Genomic DNA, 25,312 nt, shown 5'->3' with positions numbered 1-25,312 from the left:
ACTAGTAATTGTCTTTGTCATAGTCTTGTTTTCTGCCATCCTACCTTCCTCCTTCTTTCCCCTTTTCATATTATGCTTTCTCCATCATAGAATATTTCCTTATTCTACAATTTTTTCTTATTATTTCTTTTTATGGACTGCAAAGGGGAGAAAGGGTGGAAGTTTTCTGTATGTAATACCCCTGTGATTGACAGTCTTTTTGCCTCCTGCTTCCTAGAGTAGATAACGCTTGCTATATGGGATCTTGTTTTGTAGGGTGGAAGAAGAGGGAGGACTACAACAAACACAAATAGTGGTATGTAATTTTCCCTTTCTTCTTTGTCTCTCCCTACTTACCAGTCTTAGCAGAATTTTCTCAATCATATGGTGATACCTTGTACTGCTATTTGCTGCTTTTTTTAAAAACACATCTTCCCAGATTTTGTTAGTTAAGTGCCTGCAGCGTTTTAAGAAAGAATGCCAATTAAATATTACTTGCAACACAAAGGTAGTGAATCAGACTGTGCTTACTCTTGGACACAAATTGGCTGCACTTAAACTGACCAGGTTCTAAGTCTTCTAGTCATCCAGTATCTTTAAAAAGATTTAACAGGCTACTTACTGTATATGGGGATTTTGGATAAAACAGCTGTGATGGGGAAAGAGTAATCATCCTATTTAAACTAAGATCAGCTACATGCACAGACTGTGCTATCTTTTTGAAAAGCTAATGCTATAGACATGACAGAGAACTGCCTGATTTTTCTGATTCAATTTTCATCAAAATGTTGTAAATTTAAACTCTATTTGCAGAATCTTTGAATGACACAGGGAGATGGTACTCAGCTAGGCATAATACATATTATCTAGAGGTAAATGGATCATTTTTGTAAAACAAAGGGGAAGATTGCTATTAGGCAGAGAAATTGTATTGTTTCTATTTCCACACTTTAAAAAGTACTGTGTTGTGTAGTGTTTTAACATTTCACTCAAAAATGCAGAAGGTATTTAAAAGTCATTGTCATTTCATGTAGGCTTTGATGAGATTTTTTCTGTCATAAAGTTCTAATTTCTTCCCTCTCGTTAAAAAGGTACAAGTTGTTTATCAGAGAGATACATAAAACATCAGAGCTGTAGCAAAAAAAAATATGGGGAAAATGCTGTATTGAATTTAGTTATCAAAAGGAATAGAGAAAAGCAAATGATGTTTCAAAAACTTGTTTCAAGGAAGATACAATCTTCACTAGACCAATTTTTCTTTGCGTTGTTCTGAATTGTTGGTTCACTATTGACTGAGAAGGAACATGCCTTCTCAGTGAATCATTCCTAGTTTCTATGACACCCCTAAGATCTGCACAGTACAGCTACAGCAAAAACAAGTCATATTTTCAAGGTCTGAATAGCTGTGATAATTAGGAAACAAGAGCTGCATTTGTATTCACTATGACGATAGGAAAGCTTTTCCATTTCAGCTGAAAACAAGAACAGAACACAGTAAATTCTCAACAGCATAGTGCACTTCTCTTGGTAACAGCACATAAGGGATCAGATCCTGTACATTAACTGATCTGCACAGATCGTGTGTCAAAAAACTAAATGGAAAAGGTAAAATAAATTTTATCTGTCTGATACTCAGTAAAACAGATTTTTTTTTTTCTGTGAGAAAAACATGTTATAGTGGATTACTTTAATCCCCAGCATGTTATTGTTTATGGCCTGACCCAACACCTGTGATCAAGATAATTCTTTTCTTTCTAATGTGAAAATAGAAATAAAGGGATTTTGTGTGATCTCTCTCTGCTTGGTCCATTTAAGAGGAATGTAGTGGGCTGACCCTGGATGGATACTGGGCACCCACCAAACCCTCTTAGTCACTCCCCTCCACAGCTGGACAGGGGAGAGAAAGTATTATAAGATATTCATGGGTTGAGTTTAGAACCAGGAGACATCACTCCCCAAATACCATCACAGGCAAAACAGACTTGGAGATATTAATTGAATTTATTACTAACAAAATCAGAGCAGGATAATGAAAAGTAATCTTAAAAATCACCTTCCTCCCAACCCTCCCTCCTTCCCAGCTCTACCTCCTACCCTGCGGCAGTGCAGGGAGATGGGGAATGGGAGTTCTGGTCAGTTCATCACACGTTGTTCCTGCCACTGCTCAGGGAGGGGAGTCCTTACCCTGCTCCAGCGTGGGATCCCTCCCACAAGAAGCCATTCTCCACAAACTTCCTCAACACAACTTCATCCCACAGCCAATAGTTCTCCATGAACTGCTCTAATGTGGATCACTCTTCCATAGGGTGCAGTCTTTCAGGAAAAGGCTGCCCCATCATGGGGCATAGAATCACAAGTCCTAGCAGGAAACTTGTTCCAACATGGGCTCCTCTCTCCATGGATCTGCAGGTCCCAGATGGGAGCCTGCTCCAGCATGGGCTTCTCATGATTTCACAGCCTCGTCTCAGGCATCCACCTGCTACAGTGTGGGCTCCCCCACAGGCTGCAGGTGGATTTCTGCACTCCCATTTACAACCATGAGCTGCAGGATCACAGCTGCCTCACCATGGTGTTCATCATGGGCTGCAGGGGAATCTCAGCTCCAGCACCTGGAGCACCTCCTCTCTTTCCTTCTTCGCTGACCTTGGTGTTTGCAGGGCTGTTCCTCTCCTTCTCTCTTCTCAGAGAGCAATTACATCTGCACAATACTTTTTTTCCCTTCTTAAATATTTTATCACTGAGGCATTACTATCATTCCTCATGGGCTCAGCCTTGGCCAGCAATGGGACCATCCTGCAGCCGGCTGGCATTAGCTCTGCTGGACATGGGGAAAACTTCTGGCAGCTCCTTACAGAAGCCACCCCTGTGTTTCCCAGCTTCTAAAACCTGGCCACACAAACCCAATACAAGGAAATTCAGACTTTCAGTGGAGAGAGTCTTCCCAGAAATGTTGACATTGTCAACATGAGCAAAACTACTCCATCATGATGGAAAATGAATCCCCAATGTAACTTTCAATTAAATAATAACTGTATATTGTGGAAAAATATGAAATAAGATGATAAAGAACTAATTAAGATCTAGAGGTTTTGTATCATTGGCATTTGGAAAAAAAAAGTTAATTGCTTTTATTCTGAGATTCATAACATTATCATTAATTTTCATGATTACTTTGTTGCCTAGACATGACACACATTGAATAGAGCTGTCTGTTTGATAGAAAATGCACGGGCTACTAAGATGTCAACAATAATGGCACTTTAAAAGTTTCAAAAGGATGAATAATTACTGTAAATTAAGTTCTGTTTAGCTGGGTGCATTAGAGTTGGGTTTTTCCTTTTTTGTTTTTAATGGGATTGTGATTCATCTACGTAATTCAAAAAAATCATCTGTTCATGCAAACTAAAATATTGTTCATTTTAATTTCAAGAGTTTTTCTTGGCCTAGAGTGGAGGGGCCACCACCTCCAGGTTATACTGATAGATAAAATCTTTATCTTGGCATGTGGATTAATGATATTGTAATGGGAGCAGGTGTGGAGCAGTGATTCTTTTACCACTTGCAGTGAAGAGGAATAGTGGTACTTGGGGGCTTGTAGAGAGTCCTTGGTAACTCTGCATCACCTAGAAATCTGTGCTAGCAGAAAAGACACCAGTATCCATTTTTTTTTGATTTGTGAATGAAAAATATATGTTGCAGCATGTCAGTCTTGTATTTGCTGTTTTCTGCATAAAAATTTTCGCAACAATGCTGCTAATGTGGTGAATTAGATACATATTTTGCTAAGAATAAAAAATCCTTTTTAAGCAACGCATTCCTGTGGGCATAAATAAATACTTAGTAGCAGTTGTGTGGGTGTATTTTCTACCATTTGCTAGATTCTTGTAATTTTTCTGTTATAAGTAATGAAATAGAGCTCTTAAGAATACTGAGGGGTATGTTTTGAGACTGAATACTTACAGTATGAAGTTCATTTTGAAAAGAAATTCTAGTTCTTCAGTCATATTGAATTTTTACAGCGTAAATTAGAAAGATGTCATGGTTTGAATTGCATCAGTACCTGAAAACTGCTGTTCTGTATAAAAAATCAGAATTATAAGAGTCCTATGCTGATGTCGATTTATTTAGCTGCTGATATATACTTTTGTCTGGCTTTTCTTTGACCATAGCTTAAATTTTTTTTGCCTTATGCTAAATATAATATGTTTATTTTATAATTTGATTGTTACCTTTAAAATAATTTATGCCCACTGCTTCAGACATTTAGTTTAAAATTACTATAACAAGTTTGTAAATATGCCCATCCACTTTTTTTCTGCCTTTTTCAGGCTATTTATAATTCTCATTAGCAGTAGTAAGAGAAGAGATTTCTCTTATTAAACTCTGAGATGGGATTCTGGAGATACTGTGAAGAGAAAATTGTTAGTCATGGACTTGATGTCCAAACAAAATAGACATCAGCCAAAAAGAAGAAGCAGGCTTCTTATGGTACTTACTTCCCAAGAAAAGAGAATTAGCAGAATATTAGTTTTCCTGAGTTTGAGGCAAGCCTGTAGTGCGTGGGGAAGCAAACCCAAACCGTTTTATGATTCTCTCAATCTATGAAATTAAGTTCAGTCTAATTCTGCTAATAAAAATAAAAATAATTTTTTAACATTTATATTCATGATGCTGCTTCCTTCATATTCCAGCACTGCTGTCTTTTGTGAAGCTGTGTCTGACCTGCCCACCAGTGCTGGAGATGACTGACAAACAGATTTATGATTCAGCTTAGCTCCTTTTATCCTCACTGAGGTACAGGGCTTCTTATTTATGCTTAATAGAGAGAGAATGGCCCTACCAGAAGCTGATCCTTGCTAAAAATCTCAGCAGAGTTAGATGCTTGTCTTAACAGCATTCTTATGGCTCGAGTATTGTAAATTATAATTTCACAAATCCATTCAAGAAATATATAACTCCAAGAGTTCTGCTGGTTTTGTTCATGTGACTTTTAGATAATTTCTTCTGCCTGTGTAAATATGTGTATTAAATTTTCTCTATAAAAAGAGACTAGAAGATGCAAAGTTTCTCACTTCAACAGACCACCTTTTTCCCAAAGAAAAGCACTATGCACTTGATAATGATATGTAAGACAAAGAATTAATGGTCTTCAATATAATTTAGATTTCTTTACCTTATAAAGAAGAAAATAAAAATTTTATACTTTTGTCTAAGGAACTCCAAGCTATCATTCTGTTTTCTGGTTAGTAAATTGGTAACGGTCTTCTTTGTAGACTATGACCTTTCTGAAGTTATCTTACATATGTTATCCTTCTCTAAAACATGAAACTATGTATTTAATAGTGAATTTTCTTCTCAGTCTTTAAAAAAATAGCTCATCTCATGTTTAATAAATAGACACTGCATTTCTTCAAAATATTAAAAAAAAACCTAACCCAAGAAATAGTCCATTGTAAAATAGGGGAAGCTTGAAGCAATGTAAAAAGCAACTAACCAACCAACCAACCACCAGCCAATCAATCAAAACAAACCAAAACACAAATGAAAAACCCACCTAGATTTTGTAAAATTGCTGCCTGGGAGTTGTTTTGAGATACCAACCCTGAGAAATGTTGAATCATCAAAGATAACCATACATTTAGTAATTTCTCTAAGGTAACTTACAGAGTTCTCACTGAGAAATATGAATAATTTAATACTGTGCAGCATAGGACTCAATATTTTGGGTTTCTTTTCAGATTCTTTCTCAAGTTTCAACATTAAATATTCTCAGTTTTAAACATATGTGTTCTACAAAGCTTTCAAACCCTACAGAACTGGCCTAGAATTTAAAAGTCATTGCAGCTTCTCCACTCCCTTTGTGACCATCAATACATTTCTTCCTTCAGTGTTTCTGGCCAAGCTACATGTTGCTGTCTCCTCTGTTTCCAAATGTCAGCCTCTCACGTAATGTCAATTTTTTCTTTTTTTGCTGAAGGGATTTACTTTCAGGGCCAAAAAACCGTCACTGAGGTAGAGATTTTTCTGTGTATGAGCACACATGGAAAGAAAATTTTTTCATATGAAGGAGCCTATCTTTAATGTTCACTGCAGGGAGCAGAACAGAACTCTCTGATCTTATGCTCTGGACTTTGAAGGGAGAAATCAGCAGTGGCAGACACTTGCATGAGTGATCTGGAAAAAAGTCTTCATGTACACTCTTAACTCTGGTATACCAAATATCCAGATTTGCAAAATAGAAGCATGACGAAAGAAGTTTGTTATGATAAGTATTTGGTAGCACTTAGATTATTTCTAACAGAAAAATAATACTGATTTAATACTTGTGATGTAGTTATACTGTTCTCTGGGTTAGAGGAGAATTCAGAAAACTTACTGAAATGTCAAAATGTAGACATAAGGGAGGCCTATGTTTGAAAGAATTCTTGCTTCTATATTTGTCCAGATTGGATCATGGTCAGTATATACCCAGTTTTTACTGTTCCTTGAGTTCTTATCTTATTTATTTGGCTAAATAACTGTGATTACATTATTTCAATTTGATCCACAGAGTATGGAATGTTAAACATGCTTATTAAATGTATTAGAGTCAAATGATTTACCATGGAAACCAAGGATTTCCCAGTCTCCATGCAATATTCTGGGATCATATCTTATCAATAATGGAGTTAATTTTGCTATCTGCTTAATATCAATGAATTTTAGTGAAGCAAAGGAGCTGAGATGGGGTATGTGGATTTTAAAGCATGATTCAGCTTAGCTCCCTTCTTGAAAAATTTGAAAACTAAACATTCTGTAGCAAACGTAAAAGGACAACTGGTCAGCTTTGTAACTAAATCATTCTTCACGCTGTTGCTCATGCCTTTCTTTAAGTTATCGATATCACATGAGTAAATTTACTGAAGTTCTGACTGGAACTCTGCAAAGTCAGTAAGAGCTAGGGCAGTCAGCTTTCTAAAAATAACTGGCCTGATTTTTATACTTTGGAGGAATTTTCACTCAAGCAAAAAAAATTGTCACTGCCAGATGGTGATGGAAACATTACTACAGCAAGTGAATGTTAACAAAGATGCACTCAGCAAAGCAAATTGTTGCCATAGCAACAGGATGCTAAGCATTTTCAAATAAATAAATAAATAAATAAATAAATAAAATAAAATAAATAAATAAAATCAGACAGTATTATTTAGATGGCACAATAGCTAAAACCAAAAAATGTTGCATTATTTTTTCCTTTTGGAAATAGAGGTGTTTTTCCTTCATTTTGCTTAAGACTTTGTTACAACACTTTCTTGCTGACTAGGTGTCTTTCTTTCAACCTAAATAACCTTCTCATCTGAATTCATTTTTATTCCAGAACAAATTCTGTTATTTAGTTCCTTTCCTTTCTGCATTCTTCCAACACATTTTTACAGCTAAACAATCTATAGGATTTGCAAACACCTTTATTTGGGTTTGGTAGGAGGATATGAAAAGCAGCAAAATATTAGTGTTGTAAGAGCTTCTCAGTGGCTTCAGCCAGTGACTGCCCTCCCACTGTACTAGTACCACAGAGAATTTCATAGAAATGTGACTAATTAAAGGGTCTCAAATTTGGTGATTTGGTCCACCAAAAGGAGGGCCAAATGAAACCTTGGAGGAGGGAAGAGTTTGCAGTGCACAAGAATGTTAATACAGGTGTACTTTAAAAAAAGGAGATAGTATTGATGTGCTTGTCAGGCACATGGCCAATGATAACACCTTTAGTGCTGGAGCGGGGGGCTGTGGTATTTGTGTTTTTCCTCTAAGTCTTGTAAAAGTTGTTTAAGCCACACTGAAATTTGCAGAACATTGACAAACCCCCAGTAGAGAAAGGGGAAAATGCACCTCTTCCTTTCTTAATCATCATATACCACTTCTTTAAATGAAAATTGCAATCCACAAGGTCAAGAACACAAAAGGCTAAGGCTAATGTGGTAGGATTTTAGAGGTAAGAGATTTCTCATATTTAGAAATGAGAGGAAATGGAGGTCCTCTTGGCTCAGTGGAGCCAAGAGAAACTCCATTGGTGTATTTGAAGGAGAGAAGCTCTTCTTGGTGTATTTGAAAAGTGTCCTGACAAAGGCATGAAAATGTAGAGGTTTGGCATGGGGTGGTTCTTGGACTGGTTTGACAGTTATTGCTTCAGGTAGGAAGTGTGGCAATTCTGTTGCTGTTGGGACCAAATAATTTTCTGTTTAATGTGTTTTCCACCAGCTTGAACATATGGAATATTGGTGTGTTGCTCCCATAGTTAGGTTCTCTTTCCTGCAGGACCACAGTGTGTTGTATTGGCACCATCTGTCTCTATTTTAAATATTTAGATTAATGGTCTAACTCTAATCCAATGTCTCAAACTAATAATTGGTCTTGATGTGTAGAGAAAGACAAAGAAAAAATTATTTCCTCCAGGAAAACTTGCTCTAATTTGATTTTTCACTTAAAATATTTTTTAGATCAGGGCCAAATAGTCTGATGCAGTTGGAGCAAGCAAAGTGTTCAGACGTGAATAATCCATGAATATACATAATAAATCATACTTAATTACATTTTGATGTCTGGATAGAGTCCAGTATGTTTTGTCAAGTCTCATAGGGAAACTGCACAGGCTATTTATGCATCATTTCATAAATTGTTTCACCACCAGGCCTCATTCTGTTCTTCAGGCATGTTTTAAAGTTGACATCACTTGTTAAGACTAGCACTACTTTAGAGGAAACACAAATTTTTATATAAAAGCACCAAAGAATAATCCAATGAAGCCTCATTCAATATATCTGAAAATATTCTCTCTCTTCTTGCGTTTGTCTTTTCTTTCGATGTAATAAATTTAATCCATTGAGAACCTGTTGATATTTAATATGTTATATTTGGTTATCTTAAATACAACCTCTAACCTTCTTTATGGAAGTGCAGGTACAAAATTTACTAGTAATTTTTCATCTGTGGTATATCAGCCTCATATGTTGAGTGAATGTGGTACTTGAGTGTTGGAATTGGTTAGCATTTAAGAATCATAATGCGTAGTTGTCCTGAAGAATTGATTTGTCATCTGTCTGCAGTGTGCACCCACATACACACATTTTAAAATATGTAATGCAGTTCCTTAATGATATGCAAACCTATTCTGGCTTTTTTGCTTGCTCCTGTGCTTGCTTGATCATTATTTGGGATGCAGCCTTCAAGCATTTGACCTTTAATCCTGTATTACTTTTCTTGTCTTCTTTGCAATAGTAAGTACCTCATTTTCTGTGGTTGCATAAATAGGTGAAGTTAAATATTTCAATTATATTCCCAGCTAGGGCACGAGTAAAATCCAGAGGAAACAAGGCAATTAATTTTTTTAAAGAATATAAGTCATGATATATAAACACATTGCTACTTTAGCCATTTACTAAATTCATTTATGTCATGCATAAATGTGTGAGAATATATTTGTCTTAGCCTAAAAATCAGACGTTCTTTTCAGACACTAATTGGTATGAATATTGGGTTATTATGACATGCATACTTAGTCTTGCTAAGGTAATGCTTTGGGTTAGTAAAAAAATATTCTCTTCTTACACGTGTAGCTTTCTTCACTGCAAGAGACAACAAATTAATTCCATTTTATTTGTCATGCAGGCCTGCAATCCCAAACAAATTTAATAAGGTAAATCTGACTGAAACAGTATCAGGAAGGTTTTGGAAATGGATTCTAGAGCATGAAAATGGTATTTTTCTTTTTGATGATTGGCCATAAATCTGCATTGGTATTAGGTAAATATTTCTGCTGACTCCAAACTGTGTGCAGTCTTGAAAAAGATGTCTCCCCTGAAGTACTTAGGCATCCATGTCATAAGTACAGCCATTTCTTGGGCGAACTACTTCCTTCAGTGGGCTCCTGATCTCCAAAAATATTTGGTTTCTTAACTGAGGCATAGCAGTCCTTATACCTCGAGTCTCTCCTCCCTTTGCCATTGATATTGGTAGAGAATTGCTGTAAGCCTCAACTATTTTATGCCATTTTCCCACAGCCAGTATTTTTGTGTCCCTCATGAAATAAATTATTTCTAACACAGTTTGATACCACATTTTTGAACCTGTTTGAAGAGAGTTTCTTTAGTTGTGCTCTGATGGAAACTTTTTGGTGTTTACACAGTATAGGTGATTTTCTGTTTGGTGTTATAAACACCAAATGAGTAAAATGATTTGCAATGAAAATTAAGTTTCATCCCTCACAAATTGCCAAAGTTGGATTGCATTATCTAAAATTATTACTTAAAACCACGTTGGAGTAAAAAAAATTGCACCACCTTGGAGTAAAAAAAGTTGAAGCTGGGAAAATGATGATTGGTAATATATAGATATAAGGTATGTAGATATTTGAATGCCCTAGAAAGTATATGATCTGCAGGACACTTGCATCAACAACAGCTTTGGTGGCAGCAAGGATGGTGGAAGAAGAAGGAAGGTGGGAAAGCAGGCTTATCTTCTTTGTTGGGAAGAACTTAGACTATTAAATAGCATAGGTCGGTGCCATCAGAATAATTTTTATAGATATTTTTAACTTCAGCAATAGATTTTAATTTGTGTTTTACCAGACAGCGTTCTCACAATTTGTTTGATAAATACCAACTGTTAAATTTCATTTGCATGGAAGATTCAGTAAAATTTACTTTTGTGAAAGGAATATAGATCACATGAATCTCTATATTCATCCTGTTTCTATTAAAAAAAGAAAGAAAGTATATTTTTGTTAAATGATGAAATTTATGTAACAGCTTGTGATTTTTCTTTTATTGCATGTGCTTTTGCTAGTGAAAAAACAAAGCACTGCTTTGTTATTTTTGTAGTTCTGTTTTGACTGTAGCTGCTCAAATGTAACATTATCAAAGTCTTACTAAATGGTAGAGGTTTAACCTAAAATATTTGTGCATGAAAGTAGTGCTCACTTTCTCTCAAAAAAGGAAATATGAGGTGATAGCCTGACTGCTCTGAGTATATTCTTTCTTTTGAAAGAAAAATTATATTTGCCTTCTTGTGACATCATTGGCTATATTTTGTATCATCAAGCTCATTGTAGGTACTCAAGCTTTCAAAATGTTGGAAAAGTGCATTTCCTGAAGAAAAGTGTCTCCTTGCAGCGTTCTGGGAGCACTGACTGCATCATCATCATCATGCTCCTGTTTCTCACCCCCACCAGGCGTTTAACTGAAAACTTTGCTCTCTATCTTGGGATCAGAAAGTGTTGCTGTGAATAAAGGAAGCACTGAGCAAACCATTTAGGCAGCCAGTGTGGGGTTTTGGCCTAGCTAGAATTTTGACCTACTAGAATTTGAATTGACTAGCTCTTGCAGTGCAAAGATGCTTGGGGAAATCAGCCTGAAATCCCAAGTTTCAACACTGAGTCCTGCTGGGAGTCCCTCTGTTTGCCAAGCTGAATTTGTTTATGTTTGTATCCCATAATTTTTAAGTGTGGGATTGGATCCAAACATTTAGGCATTTGATAGTCCAGTGTCAAAGAGCATGCAGAACTTGGATTAGTTAAAAATTTTAATAACTTAGGGTTTGGACCTAATGTCTAGTGCTGCACAAAAGACAACAGACTTCTGGTAAATGAGTCAAATATTTCCATTTGTCTTCTCTGCATGAAGTTCTTCATTAGAGTATTTCTGCTTACACAGTTTCATTAAAGCAATGCAATAATAGCTCAAGGTTGCAGACTCATGGAAGTCTCATGAGTTTCAAAATCCCGGAGAATGTAGCTATTTTTTGTCTTTACTTATTTTTTCTTCTTTCTTCATATTCTTGAAGATTTTTTCTTTCATTTCTTGGGCAGTTTTGTCTTTGTTTATTTTTAAGAGTTTTACTCAAAGGGAGCCAAATATATTAGACTCCACTCTTACGCATGCACATGCCAGCATCTTCAGTTCTCTCACCCCAGTTTTCAGACAACCCAGTTGGCATTTTTTTCTATCAGTCATTCTAAAAAAGTGTCTTACATTTACATTATTCCATATCTTAGACTGTAAAAAATAATTATGAGGTCATGATTCAAACCATATTCAAAACTTTTAAATAAAGACTTTATTCATTTCTTGCTGACCTTTAAAATTGTGTGCTTAGTGAATTAAATAGAAAAAGTGCTTCACTATCAGAGGAACAGTTTGATGCTGAGTGTTCTTTAAAATCATCTCATTTACATCAGTGACTAAATGTGGCCTTTTTCCCTGCTCAATTCAATTAAGTATTTTGAGCTGAAATAATATATTTAATGGAAAAGTCATGGTATCTGTCTTTCAAAATGCCTTTCAGATTTGCAAAATAAAAGTGATACCAGAAAGATACTAGTTTCTAATATTAAAACTGTATTTAGCAATTTAGAAAAGAAAATACATTTAAACTTCAAATAATTCTGAGTGTGCAATGTATTTTTTTATATCAGATACCTTTTTGAAAAAAGTGTAGAAATGCTCTGCAGTCTCATTTATTCAGTAAAAACAGAGCTACCTTAGAATATCAGGTCTCCTGCAAAGTTATCAAGTGAGGTTTGAAAATCATAGAAGAAAATGTCTGAATTAGTATCTTATTTCTATTGCTGTACAGTTTTCCCTCAGATCATTCCCTAACTAGGTGCACTGGGCAGAAGATTTAAATTTTCATCAGTTTGGTTATATGAATTTTGAATTTTGGTAATTATCTTCAAATGTCTATATGCATGTGCATATAGTATGTATTTTACAGCAAAAAGCTTCAATTGTTCTCTAAATAATTGTATTTAAATGCAATATAAAAAAACCCTTTCAATTTGAAATTTACTGTTCTTTGATTTGAAATGTCAGTGAGGATGTTTTCATTGTGCCTTTTAAAGATATTTCACTTTAAAAGTATCTGCATTTAGCCTGGACCAAGGTTTTATTTTTGCTTATAGTGCCCTCACCTGTAACTTAGGGCCAACTGCAGAACTTTAGTAGTAAAAATAGCTATTTTTTCTTTGAATCATAGCTTGTCTTGTTTTGACAGTCAGAAACAGCTAATGTGTTCCCGCTGACTTGTAGTAGTTTGCAATATTACACTTGAAATATTACTGTGGTTTTTACTGTACCCTGAACACAGCTTACTTTTATGTCTAACCTCAGTTGTGTATTTTACTCTAGAATGGAACCTGCAAACCCTAATGAAGCAATTAATTCATATTTTAATTTAAAATACTGTACTTAATTTAGTCTTTTTATCAAGTTGTGGGATACAATAGATCAAAATAGAAAGAAAGGGTAGGGGGGTTGGAGAAAAAAAAAACCAGTATGGCTGTGTTTTTCCAGCTTTTTTATTTTTCCTTTTCTCACTTCTATCACTTTCCCAAGTAAAATCTCTCTTCAGAGGTCACAAGAATGATAAGCACACCTTTCATTAACATACTTCATTTAGGCAACTTTTCAGAAACAAAGAAAACTAGGAAGGATAACCAATTAGGTCTGAATAATTTAATCTGGATTTTTTAAAACGTGAGATCATATGGAACAATTCTAATAGTGCTCATTTATATCTGAACACAAGCTTAAGTGGATGGGCCTGTAGTATGTAAAACAGGCACAGTTTCCTCTTTGTCAGGTCATATTTGTTACACAGACAAATACAGCATGGGACACTTCAGTTGGCACTGTGACTCCCAGTTTGGTACACAAATGCAAGGTGATAGGTGATAGAGTACAGATTTTTTTCTAGTTCCAGATCTGGGTTGCAATAGCTTTTCTTTGATAGGGGAATTTGAATCCTGGGTTCCCAGGATTCCTTTTCTGGGGGAATTTTTCTCCCGACACAGAGAGTATGAGTCTCCAGCACCCATGTTGCCAATCAGGCTACAGAAGCAACTGGGGGCACAGTTGTGGAATGCCAGGTGACAATAAAAAAAGTCTTGCCTTGTTCTTTTTCAAGAGGAAGATTCGTCATACAAAAGATTCAAGGTTTTGATCTGATGAGAAATGGTGTAAGGTGAGAAGTGGTGTAATGAGGACTGAGCCTACAGATCAGTCACTGGAATAAAAAAAAATCAGATTTCTGCAAAATTTGCAGGCAGATTTCTTTGAGTATGTTTTCCAGTCAAGATCTGACTGTAATTTAGGGATACTCTTGACTAACTCTTTCTCTGAAGCTGATAACTATATCCTGTAAATCAAAGATTGTTCCCTTGCATACCTGCACATTCATTCTCTTTCCCTCCTTCCCCTCTATACAAAATCACACTTCCATTCATTTTATTCACACTAAACTTAATATTTCACTTACAAATTTCTTCCCTGTCAGCAGTGGAGTGCCTAAGCTCTTCTTGTGCCTGATTAGACAATAAAATGTTGTGATTAAGGACAAATATCTGATCTTCATGCCGATACATTTCAGAGAGACATTTCAGGGACATGGGAGAATGGCTATGTGGATTATTATATGCATTGCTTCCTTCTGCTATATATATGAGTATGAATATTTACGCATGGTTACTCTTCTCATCTGATACCTCTGTGTCTTGGGCCAGGACCCCACTGTGCTGAGGCTGCTCCAAACAGTCTTTCTGTGTCTGAAAGCCAGAATTAATGGGATATGTGGGATCACAGCCAATCTAAATTTAGTTTTCACCATATGTATTCCACTGCCACAAATAATAATTTAAATTACCTCCCCCACCCCCTCTTTTTTTTTTTTGTTTTAGTTTTTTTTTTTTTCTTCTATTTGTAGTTTTGTTCTGCTTCCTTGTTCTCACACATTAACATGGTACAATAGCTGGACAAAAAAAAGTGAAGACATATTTTTTAAAGATAGTTTTTTTCAATAAATAAATTATATTTATAAACATATTTTGCTGAACTTAGGCTGTTTAAAAGATTCCTTTACATCTTCCTTATGAGCTAATTTACATAGACAACTATTCCATTGAATATCAGTTGTTATGGCTGTCTTCCTCAATACTCATTCCAGTCATTCTTATTTCAATTTTCAAAACATGAGGTTATTTTAAAAATTATTTATAAGCTGCTGACTACTATTCTATGTATGATTTATTTATGAAACACTGGGAATTTGTATGGGTACAGCTGATGGAAAAGGGCTCAGTGATTTTTACTGTCCTGTAGCATGACTGACATTATTAACCTTGGGCGAGGATTTTGGGTTGTCCTTCCAAATTGGAGATTATGAGCCTTTGCAAGTGTTGGTGGGTAGATTGTTACCCTAAAACATTGTCTCAGGAATCTGCCATTGAAAGCCTTGGCCTCAGCTGAGAGGCTCAAAACTGGGATGATAAACACAGGGCCGTTTCCTAGGAAAGCAAGCTTCTCATTTATGTGATGGAAGAGTTGAGGAGTTTCTTTGGAAGCTTCCTTTAAATTGCTTTAAAAATTATTGACCAGAGCAAGCTGAGTGTGATTTCTAACTAAACTTGTAATGTGCCCTGATCCACAACAGAAAAGCAGAAACCATGTATAATGCAGTATTTTATTATCCTTCTCTTATATTTCCTGTTGCACAAATAAATTTTCAAGATTATATAGCAGGCAGCTCTTCCCTAACTGCCTCAACAGAGATAAACATTTTTAAACATATTTAAAGACATTCAAAATAAATTTGGAGTACTGTAATTGGCAGCTATTTTGGGTCTGATCTATCGAAATCATTGACATATTGCTATTGATTCCATGAAAAGTCCCTTCATTAGTACTATCTCTGTAATAAAAATAAGCACTTGTTATGAAGTGGGCTGGAATGAAAGAGGTTTTCAACATTATAACAAATAGAAATATGCAGTTTCTGTGTCTTACACAACCCACTCATTGAATCTGTGTGTTTTAAATAATTGGGGAAACAGGTCAGTGAACTATTTTACACAATCATAGAATCATGAAGGCTGGAAAAGATCTCCAAGATCATCGAGTTCAGTCTCTGACCGAACCCAACCACATCAACTACACCACAGAACTAAGGGCCGTGTCCAGTAGTTTCTTGAATTTTTCCAGGGATGATGTCTCCATCACTTCCCTGGGCAGGCCATTGCAATGCTTCCTTTCAGTGAAGAAATTTTTCCTGATGTCCAACCTGAACCTGCTGTGGCACAGCTTGAGGCCATTTCTTGTCCCATCATTTGTGCCTTCTGAGAGGACGCGAAAACCCACCTTTCTTAAAACCTCCTATAAATGATCTGAATTCACAAGTAGGTTAATAAAGCCACTAAAGTTCATTTGCTACACAAGGAAAGCCAAGATAGCACCACAGAACCACAGATCTTTGCAGGACTTGTCCCATGGAATGAGTTTTTGTGTCAAGTATCAGAGGTCAAACCTTGAAAAGCCCTGTACTGCAGAAGTCATGACCGAGACTTGGGTCAGACTGCTCTATATTTGCTTAGAAAGCTGAGACCACATACTGGTTAAATCAAAATAATTTGCTGTAACATTTATTCTATAGCTTTGTGTTCTAAAGGTAACTTAGAACACAAGTTCCCTTTGGAACACAAAGTAATTCAATAGTTCAGCATTATGATCTAGTAATCATAATGCCGAACTATAGAAGAACATTTGTGAAAATAATACAATGGTCTGAAAATTCCATGAGTCCAGAGCATCTCCTTTCTATCAATATAGAAAGTGTTTAAATCATCTTAAAGCCCTGGCATTGACTTTGAAATTGCCCAAATATTTGCATGAGATGCTGTCTCTTTGCAGAAAACCTCAGGAACATTCATTAAATAGCTTTCCATTGATTAAAAAAAATGCAACTCAATTATTTTAAATGTTTATGAAGTGTTTGTGATGGAATATTATAGTCATAGACTTCCAGTAGCAGTAACACTTCTGCTAACAGTTGCCAGACTAACTTCAGAACTTTGGGCATGCAAGGCAACCACCTCTTACAGAGCGCTAGACCTTTTAAGAAAATATACCAAGCTTTTATCAAACCATTAATCTGGAAGGATTTAGGTTCTTTGTGGTCTCACCTTCTCTGCCCTCCAGCACTGTGACTACATGGGGAGCAGGATCAGCATGAATATCCTGCAGGTTGACCTGCTAAAACTAATGCCATTTTTTCTATTGGATGTGTGAGCTACTCTTACTCTCCCTAAAGGTGTTGGTCACTGGAAGAGGGAAGCAGTGCACTAAGGGAGCTGGAGACTAGTGGATAAATGAAAACTGCAAATGAGACTGCATTTTGTTCAGGAATTGAACATCTATCTAAACAGACACAGAGCAAGTGCAAAGAGAAATATGCTCTTGGCTAAGACCTTCCATCTCCATGGAATGACCACATCTTCTGTGACCAGGAAATTGCATTTCTATACCTCTAATCACTTTCAAAACAAGAGATGGATCCCTATTCTTGGCTCTTCATTGCTGAGCTCTGTTTATTGCCCCTTCCAGAATTTCAAAGCTGAGGATAAGTTGTATAAGAGGGGAGAAGTTGTCTGAACATATTCAGTGTCTGGCTGGGAACATTCACTGACTAATCACTGGCATTTCTTTTGTACATCTTGCTGACATCGACATGGCAATTAATTTTGCTTCTACTGCACCATTATATGAAAGAAGTGAGGAATGGCTAGATGTTCCCAAATTGCCTGTCAACGTTTAATTTGTAGCTCTTGGGTTTGTTAATGGTTAAGACACCTGCTGTGAATCTTTCGCATTAAATGGCTTCTAACACAGGCATCTGACAGTATTCCTTGAATTTACACCTTTTGCTTTCAGGCTATGTCAAAAAAAAAGAAAAAAGAAAGATTTGCTGATTTTCTGCTAACTAGAATATGATCCTTTTCTGTCCTAACATATTAAACTCTGCATTCAGACAAAATTTTGTTTGAACCAGAGAAACATCACCTTTCCACAACAACAGGGGAATAATGTCGAAAGACAATTCCTCTTGCATACAAAAATATTCAGATATTTATTTTATGATATTCAAAATAGTGGTACTGCAAACTGCAGTACTGCAAATAGTTTTTTTGATGCTGCAAACTTTTTATAGGCAGTATGAACAGTTAGATTTTCACAAATTACCAGCAAATGAGATACCTTGATTTTTGTGTATCTCATTTAAAATTAGTTTTAAAGCCATGTCAACACCACCTGTAATAGATTGCAGAGTTGTTACCTCTGAGCATTAGTTACTTTCAAGCATTTTTTCTTTTAATTCTTCTTTGTTTAACTAAAATGAAAATACTCAATTTCTTCATGCGACTTTGAAACATGAAATTTTACTGGTATTTGAGTGCAAAGGCAGTATCCCTGTCAAGAAAAAAAATTGTGTGAATAAAATCTGTTTTATCTGTAGTTCCTTGTCTCTACTAACAAAATAAAATTTTAGTTCTTTTCTTCAATAGTGCTATAAACTGCTCTGGAATTGTTTGTATTGGTTCACTTGGCATTTATAGCCAGAACCTTTACTGGAGGTTGGGCTCAGAACTTTCTTCATTATGTTAAACATTCAATTTGTTTAATTTCTCCTGCTATGGTGCACAGCTAGCACAGAATAAAATTATGATAATTTTTAAAAGAGCCTCTTCAGTTATAGATTTACTTGCTTTGGACTGTAGCTAGAAATAAATAGGTATCTGTATAGATAAAGAGATCTTAGCTACATGTCTTTTACAAACAGGAGGGGTTTGGGAATGGCAGTTTACAGCCAGGGAGTGAGAAGGGACAATCTCTTTCTTCTGTTCAGGCTGTAGCCCTGTGCAGCAAATACCTTCTAAGAGAAGGGAGCAGCAGGGAATTTGGTAGCCTTATAACAGAAGAAAGAGAGGTTTCCTGGCATTCATTTCCTATTGGTAGGGCAGGTCTTTACCCTAGAGTGTTTAGTCTAAAAATCCCTTAGAAGATAGGTGAATAATTTACAGGGATTAGAATTCTGAAGGGAAAGGCAAAGATTGTGGGTAGAGGAAAAAAGCAAGAGAGGGCAAAAAATTGGAGGCAGAAGGTAGTGAGACAGAAAATACATTCAATAATTTCTGCCACTGTTAAGTATTGGAATTATGTCTGATGTCATGTGATTCACAAAGATTAACTCAGGTTATTAAAAAAGTATTACCAAATTAACCAAGAGCATAATAATCCTCCAAGGTTGTTTATCATTCTTACTGCTCAGGATAGTAAACGAAAATAAAATAAAAATAAATCATTAGTATTATCCCTGAGATCTTCTTACAATGTATCTGGCATGTCCACATTTTCTACTGACTCTTGCAAGATTTGAATGCATTGATTTCCATGGGAAATTATTTAGCTAAAATAGATGCAGCTAATGAATTTTCATTTCTCTCTTCACTTTTCATTTGAATATCTTTGTACTGTATCTACAGAAAGTTGTGACATCTGTGACCATATAAACACAATGACAAGTTGACTGTGCTAAACAAACCAATGTTCCCTCTCCTGTTTCACACCAGCTTGATGGTCTTAAAGGTCTTTTCCAGCCTGAGCAGTTCTGTGATTCAGCACACAAGTGGCACTATGCCAGCTGCAGCTTGACACAACACGAGTGCTGCAAGGCAAAGCAGCTTCACCCAGCTTCATGTCTTCTCTGATTCTGGTCTGAGCCTGGTCTTCAGCAGAGAAAGAACAGCTTCTGCAGCATTTCTCTCACACCTGGGGAGATCTCCAGAAAAGAAGAGAAGGAATAGTTAGCAAAACACAGGATTGAAAGAGTGAAGATAACCTATCTGCAGGCTGGACAAAATAGGCTTGTAAAATCTTGATGAAAAACGGACAGATATTGAACCTAAATCGAGATCAGAGAGCGCCTTTTAAGAAGTTGGATGCAAAAATAGTTCCTATTGTACCAAAGCTGTTGAATGCTTCCCTCTCTCATTTCGACTAATTATTAGGAGCACAGATTTATTTATAATCAGTAGAGGGTGGTGAGATTTTTCCAAAGTCTCAACAGGTGTTTGTCTCCTTTGGACAAGTTGATCCACGTAGATGGAGCCTGAATTTCAAACTTCTAGTGATGTTTAGGTGATCTCAGTCTAGTTCTTTGCATCTTCTGTTATTATAAATCTGTATCGACTGCAAATCTGAATCCTCAACGAGTTCTTTAGGCTTGTATATGTTATATAGATATTTCTGCATAATCTCTCACTCAGATTCCCACAGTGCTTTCTTAGCAATGTTTCTTTGATTAGCTGAAGATTTCTTAAGGGGTCATAATAAATATGAGGGTGTTTTCAAAAATGAGTAATATTAGCATTGTTTGGAGCTTGAGTTGAATCAATATTACACAAAAAATAAAGGAATCTTCTTTGATCTTGTAGTGGGGAACGTGTGGTACATAACAATGTGTTTTGGGTGAGCTTGAGCACTACTGTTGCTCTTTGTGCCACCTGCTGGTTAGAGAGTAGGCAAAGGGGAATAGGGCAACGTTTCTGTCACTCTAATGTTCAACTTCTGAATGAAATTGTATTACCTGGCTTTTGTGTTTATTTGTCAGAAAAAACCAAGTAATTTCAATTTTCAAGTTATCAGTTAAGTCAACATTACAAGTGAATTAGATTGTTCTGTTCCTTTATGATCTTGGCTTTTAAAGAATACATACTAGGGGGTTTTTGTTGTTTTTTAATTTTTTTACTTATAAAATTTTAATTTTCTAAATGTGTAGTTTAGGGCGTTTGTTGCTTTATTTACCATGTTATCTGGGGAGAGGATAAGCAAGGAAATTGCCTCTAATTGACAATAAGAGTGAGTAGATCAGTGAAAAGAACTGTTCTTCATCTTTTAATATCTACCTACTGTTCTTCAGAGTTCATTTTCTTTCCTGTATTAATGATTGTAATTGACACAAAACTAAGACTACATGAACACCACTGGCCCTATTTTACAGATTATGACTCTATTTATACTATAGTTATAAATTTATATTAAAGGATGCACAACTCTGTGCTCTACATCAAGACTTTACAAATATTCTGATGCTGGCAGCAGCACTGGTTTCCTCTTATATTTTGTATTGTGGGAAAAAGCCATTAGTTGTAAGGATAGGTGATGAAACCAGAAATGTTTAGCATATGGAGATCACCAGTGGGCTGCAGGATTTGTTTTTTCCCAGCTGTCACAGAGGCTCAGTCCTTACAGGAGACACCACAAACACAGAGCAGTATAACACTATGGGAGTACCTCAGTGGTTTCCAAAGGAAAGCTCTGCCACAAAGGAGAGAATAAGATTTGATTATAAGGAAGCTCAATCAAAGTAATTAACAATTCAAAAATAGCACAGACTGAATCAATGTGCAAAGGCTGTGGTTCTTTGGTGGCAACATAAAGTTAACAAAGCCAAGGTAAAGGAACAAAGAACTAGTGCTGTCTACCAAATAGAGAAAAGGGACAGAGAAAATACATTTGAGGAAAAGTCAGTTTGTTGTCATTAATATACATTTGAAAATTGAGTATCCACAAGGAGATCTTGGAAAAATAGAGGGGCTTTTTTGGCTTGTACTTCTGTGTTTATCTGGAGCAGAGCAACCCAGAGCAGGGCAGTACCTCTAGCCTGCCTTTAAATTCAAATGAAGTTAAAATTCTTTTTCCCAAGGCAATGTCAACATATGTTGGTGGTTAGAAGGAGTAAACTTGTGTATTGTGTCTTAGTTAAATAAGGTGTAGTGTTTAGTTTTATGGCAGAACTGCATCAAGAATATTTTTTAATAGCTGACTTAGTTCAATGAAAAAAAATAGCATTAAGCCTATACAAAAAGCCAATGGATTATATAGTATTTTAATGTAAGAAGCTTTAAAATGGAAATATTCTTTCAAACTCAGTGTGTGTGAAAATATATATTGAAAGCTAAGAGGGCTTTACAACACAGACTATCCCAGATTTTCATCTAATGCTTTCATTTCCCTTCCTCACTTCCAGCCCAAAAGCTGGAAGCATTTACAAGTATCTTGCCACTTATCTGCAGAGAAATAGTGAGGAGATAGCCAGCTCTTATCACAGACAATACGCGCTCACAGTACTATTTTCTAATTTCTGCTAGCTAGATAATAAATCTGCAGTTACTTTTCTCTCAGCTTTAAGGTCACTATGGGATCCCCTGTGTGCAAAAAAGTACATGTACACCAGATTTTTGTTAATATGTTAGAATGTTGATTAAGTATAGTCAGAAGAGAAAGAAGATCTGTCTTGGGATATGTTCAGGCATCACTGAATAAGCAGGAGAAATGATCAGAGCTACAATACAAAATACCAAAGTTCCAGCATGTATAACTGAATGTATGAAAGGGGCTTATCCCTGATAATTTATATTGCTACAGTGCCTCACATTATATCTGTTTTACATAATCTTTTAATTAGCACCCTTGCTGGCTTTTGTGAGAAAAATTAAATGGCCTAAAGATTTCTGATGGGCTTGAGAACTCTAAGCAGGGAAAAAAGGAAATCCAGGATATTTCAGTTTATGCTGGAATACAGAAAGCCTTTTTCAAACAGCCACTTATTAGCTACAGAAAACTGATAACTTTTTAAGTAAATTTGAAAATTTCTTTTCTAAAAAGCTTATCTCAAACTTATTTTGTTGGTATAAACCCCTATAGGAGCTTAAATACTTCATTGTGTTTGAAGCATCAGAGGTACATTTCAGAGAGTTGGAATTAGACTTCGGCATCTAAATCTAAAAGCTGCTTTTAAGGCCAGTGGAAGAGGAATGGAGTCTTGCATTCAGCACCTTAGAATCTGTGTTGGAAAAATTCCTGTACATGCAGGGTGCTGAATACCCTCTTAACTGAAACTCTGAGACAATTCATTTAAGTTAGCTGTCTTATGAAGGGGATTTTCCCAGCAAATCCACTAGTCTGCCTTAATTTTTGTATGTGAAAAAAGGTCCTAGTTTTTTTTAGGAGAGAATCAGAAAAAGGCACAGTAAGGCTTCTCCATTAATAATCACTCTATCTTTCCTTAGATATTATACTATTCCTTCATGTCTAATGCCAAGTAGTTAGTGATGACTGAAGTTGTTAAAATATTTTCTCTAACTTTGCTCTACATCATAAATTATGATATAGTTTTCCATTTCAGTAAGATCAGGTTTGGTGATTGGTAAGAGTATGATACTCTGAATTTTTTTCCTTTTTTTTTTTTATGTAAGTAAGTACAATTTTTCTGGAAAAATTTTTTGTCACTTACTATTATTTTTTATTTTAAAAAAATGGCCAATTCATATTTCAGTCTGCAAAAGAGATTTGTTCTTTCAGTTCAAAAAGGCTTTTCTGTAGCTTCATTTGTTTTCTTGAATACTTGGAATAAAGAAAATAGTCTTAATTTAGTAATGATAGATTTAAAATTTGCTTAGATCACTAAAACATTCACAGATTTCTTTGAACAACATCTTTATTTATATAATTTTTTAATCTCTCATTTGTGTTTTCACATGTGTCAGTATACATGTCTCAAACCTTAATTCCTTTATCCTTGTAAAAAAATTCTGAGGACTTTTAAAGACACATTTTCTTATACCCTTCCATCTTGTACCTATCTTTTCATTTAGATTCACTCCTGACAGGCTCTTTGAAGTTTTGTTTTCTAGACTCGGTCCTACATTTCATCTTTGGCAGTGGGCAAATTGTGTGTTTCTGTATGTTTAATTTCATATATAAATCTATGCCTTTATAAAGCATAATTATTAAATAAATATTTTTAAGTAAAAATAGAAGAAATTATGTCCTGTGATGATCTTTGGAGAAACTTTTTGAGTCTGAGACCTAAGTTGCTTAAGCTTTGTCAGGCAACTGCTGATATTCATTTTTGAGCCTGTGTAGACCATTGATAGATCAACTTCTTGTAAAGGGAAAGTTTAAATGTTATGGGTCATAAATCAAGGGCATCAGAAATTAATATTTTGAAAATATGCTGAGACTGGTAAAGATTTTCTGTGCTTCAGAAAATCCCATGTTTTGTGAAGCATGTAAGAAGCAGTCAAGGTTTAAATTGCCAACAGCTCCACATTTTTAAATGTTCTGACTTATAATCATAAATAATTTCAGAAATAAATTGTGCTCAGGCACCTTATCAGATAAAATATTTTTAATCCTTTTTTGCATACATTTTCAGTTGTTATAAAACAGAAGTGTTTTCCCGTCTTGGGAAAAAGAAAACCATTAAATTCAGAAATACCTGTATGCTGTTCAGATCCAGGTCTGCTGCTGTTGGTAATTTTTTTTTTTTTTTTTAATGAGGATGTTTATTTTAAAAATTGATTCAATGCAAAGTTGATCTGCCTGTATCCAAGGTTTTGACAGTTAATTTAAAAATTGTGAGTAGCATCAAAGCACTATTATTTTGTATGACACAATAGTAAACAAAATCACCAAAATCAGTATATCAGTATATGACTGATACTTAGAGAGTGGTATACTACCCTATTCCACATATGTAAAACTGCAACCATAACTTTAAACTTTCCTCTTTTCTTCACAATAAACTATTACATGTACATTGTTTGTCTTTGAACTTTAAGGCCCAGAAAGGATGGCTTTGTCTCTAGAGAGAGAATATTAGCAAAGGAGCTAAGGTTCAGAGCAATCTGGCTACCAGATTGTTCTGTTTCTAATGACTTCTGTTCTTCCTTGTCAGTCTAGCATAGCCAGAACCTCTCACTTATTATTTACAGAGCACAGTTTGGATTGCATCAAAGAGAGCTTCCACTCATCAAGCTGTTTCCTGGTATTAATTTAGCTCTTCCTCCCTACATCTGTAGCTAAATCAAGTTTCCATAGAGTTTAAACTAAGTCTGGAAATAAGTAAAAAAAGCCCTGAGACTTGGGGTGATAAATTTTAATTTGAGTTTGTGTCTGTAAATACAAGACCTACCTGAACACAGAAGGGCAATGCAAGGGATGCTTACAGATTTTTGGTAATAAATGTGACCCAGAGGATTGAGTTTGAAGAGAAACCTTGTCCACCAGTAGTGAGTTCAGTTTTAAGGTAGATTGCTTGGGAAAAGTGGGATTTGGGAAGGGACAGTGTTCTGCTTACCAGTGTCAAAGACTGAGCAGTTTGAAGAGCTGATGTGACTGGAAGGAAGTTTCAGCAGTCTCTGACTCTAGTCCAAGTATTCTGTGTTACCTGTTCGCGCACTGACTGATGGCTTCTAAGCCACTTTTATACATAACATAAAATACTGAAAAAGTTATTGACTGAGGGGATACTCCAGATTCTCAGAGAGTGGAATGCAGCCTGCTAGAAGCTAGACCTCACACCAATATGTCTGAGGTTCCCAGCTTTCTGGGAGGCAATTTCACAATAGTCTTAGCCAGATCTCAAATGGTCCTACTGATGCCTTGAGAGGCTACCTAGAACAGAGGCTAGA

At 35.7% G+C, this 25,312-nt stretch overlaps 1 protein-coding gene across 3 annotated transcripts in view; it reads left to right on the top strand.

Annotated features, from left to right (window-relative positions):
• FGF14 (fibroblast growth factor 14) overlaps window positions 1-25,312 on the top strand; it is a 380,110-nt gene that overhangs the window by 219,627 nt on the left and 135,171 nt on the right. The window contains exon 2 of one of the 3 annotated variants that reach the window (XM_054271345.1): window positions 256-295. The exons of the other annotated variants lie outside the window; for them this stretch is intronic. The gene's annotated coding sequence lies outside the window, so the exon portion shown is untranslated. The remainder of the gene's footprint in view (window positions 1-255; window positions 296-25,312) is intronic. 3 annotated transcript variants of the gene reach the window in all.

The sequence above is a fragment of the Melozone crissalis genome, unplaced genomic scaffold (assembly GCF_028551555.1).
Source record: "Melozone crissalis strain CALT ecotype California unplaced genomic scaffold, PUWL_Pcris_2 ptg000013l_1, whole genome shotgun sequence".
NCBI lineage: Eukaryota > Metazoa > Chordata > Aves > Passeriformes > Passerellidae > Melozone > Melozone crissalis.
This window is presented reverse-complemented; position numbering and strand designations above follow the sequence as displayed.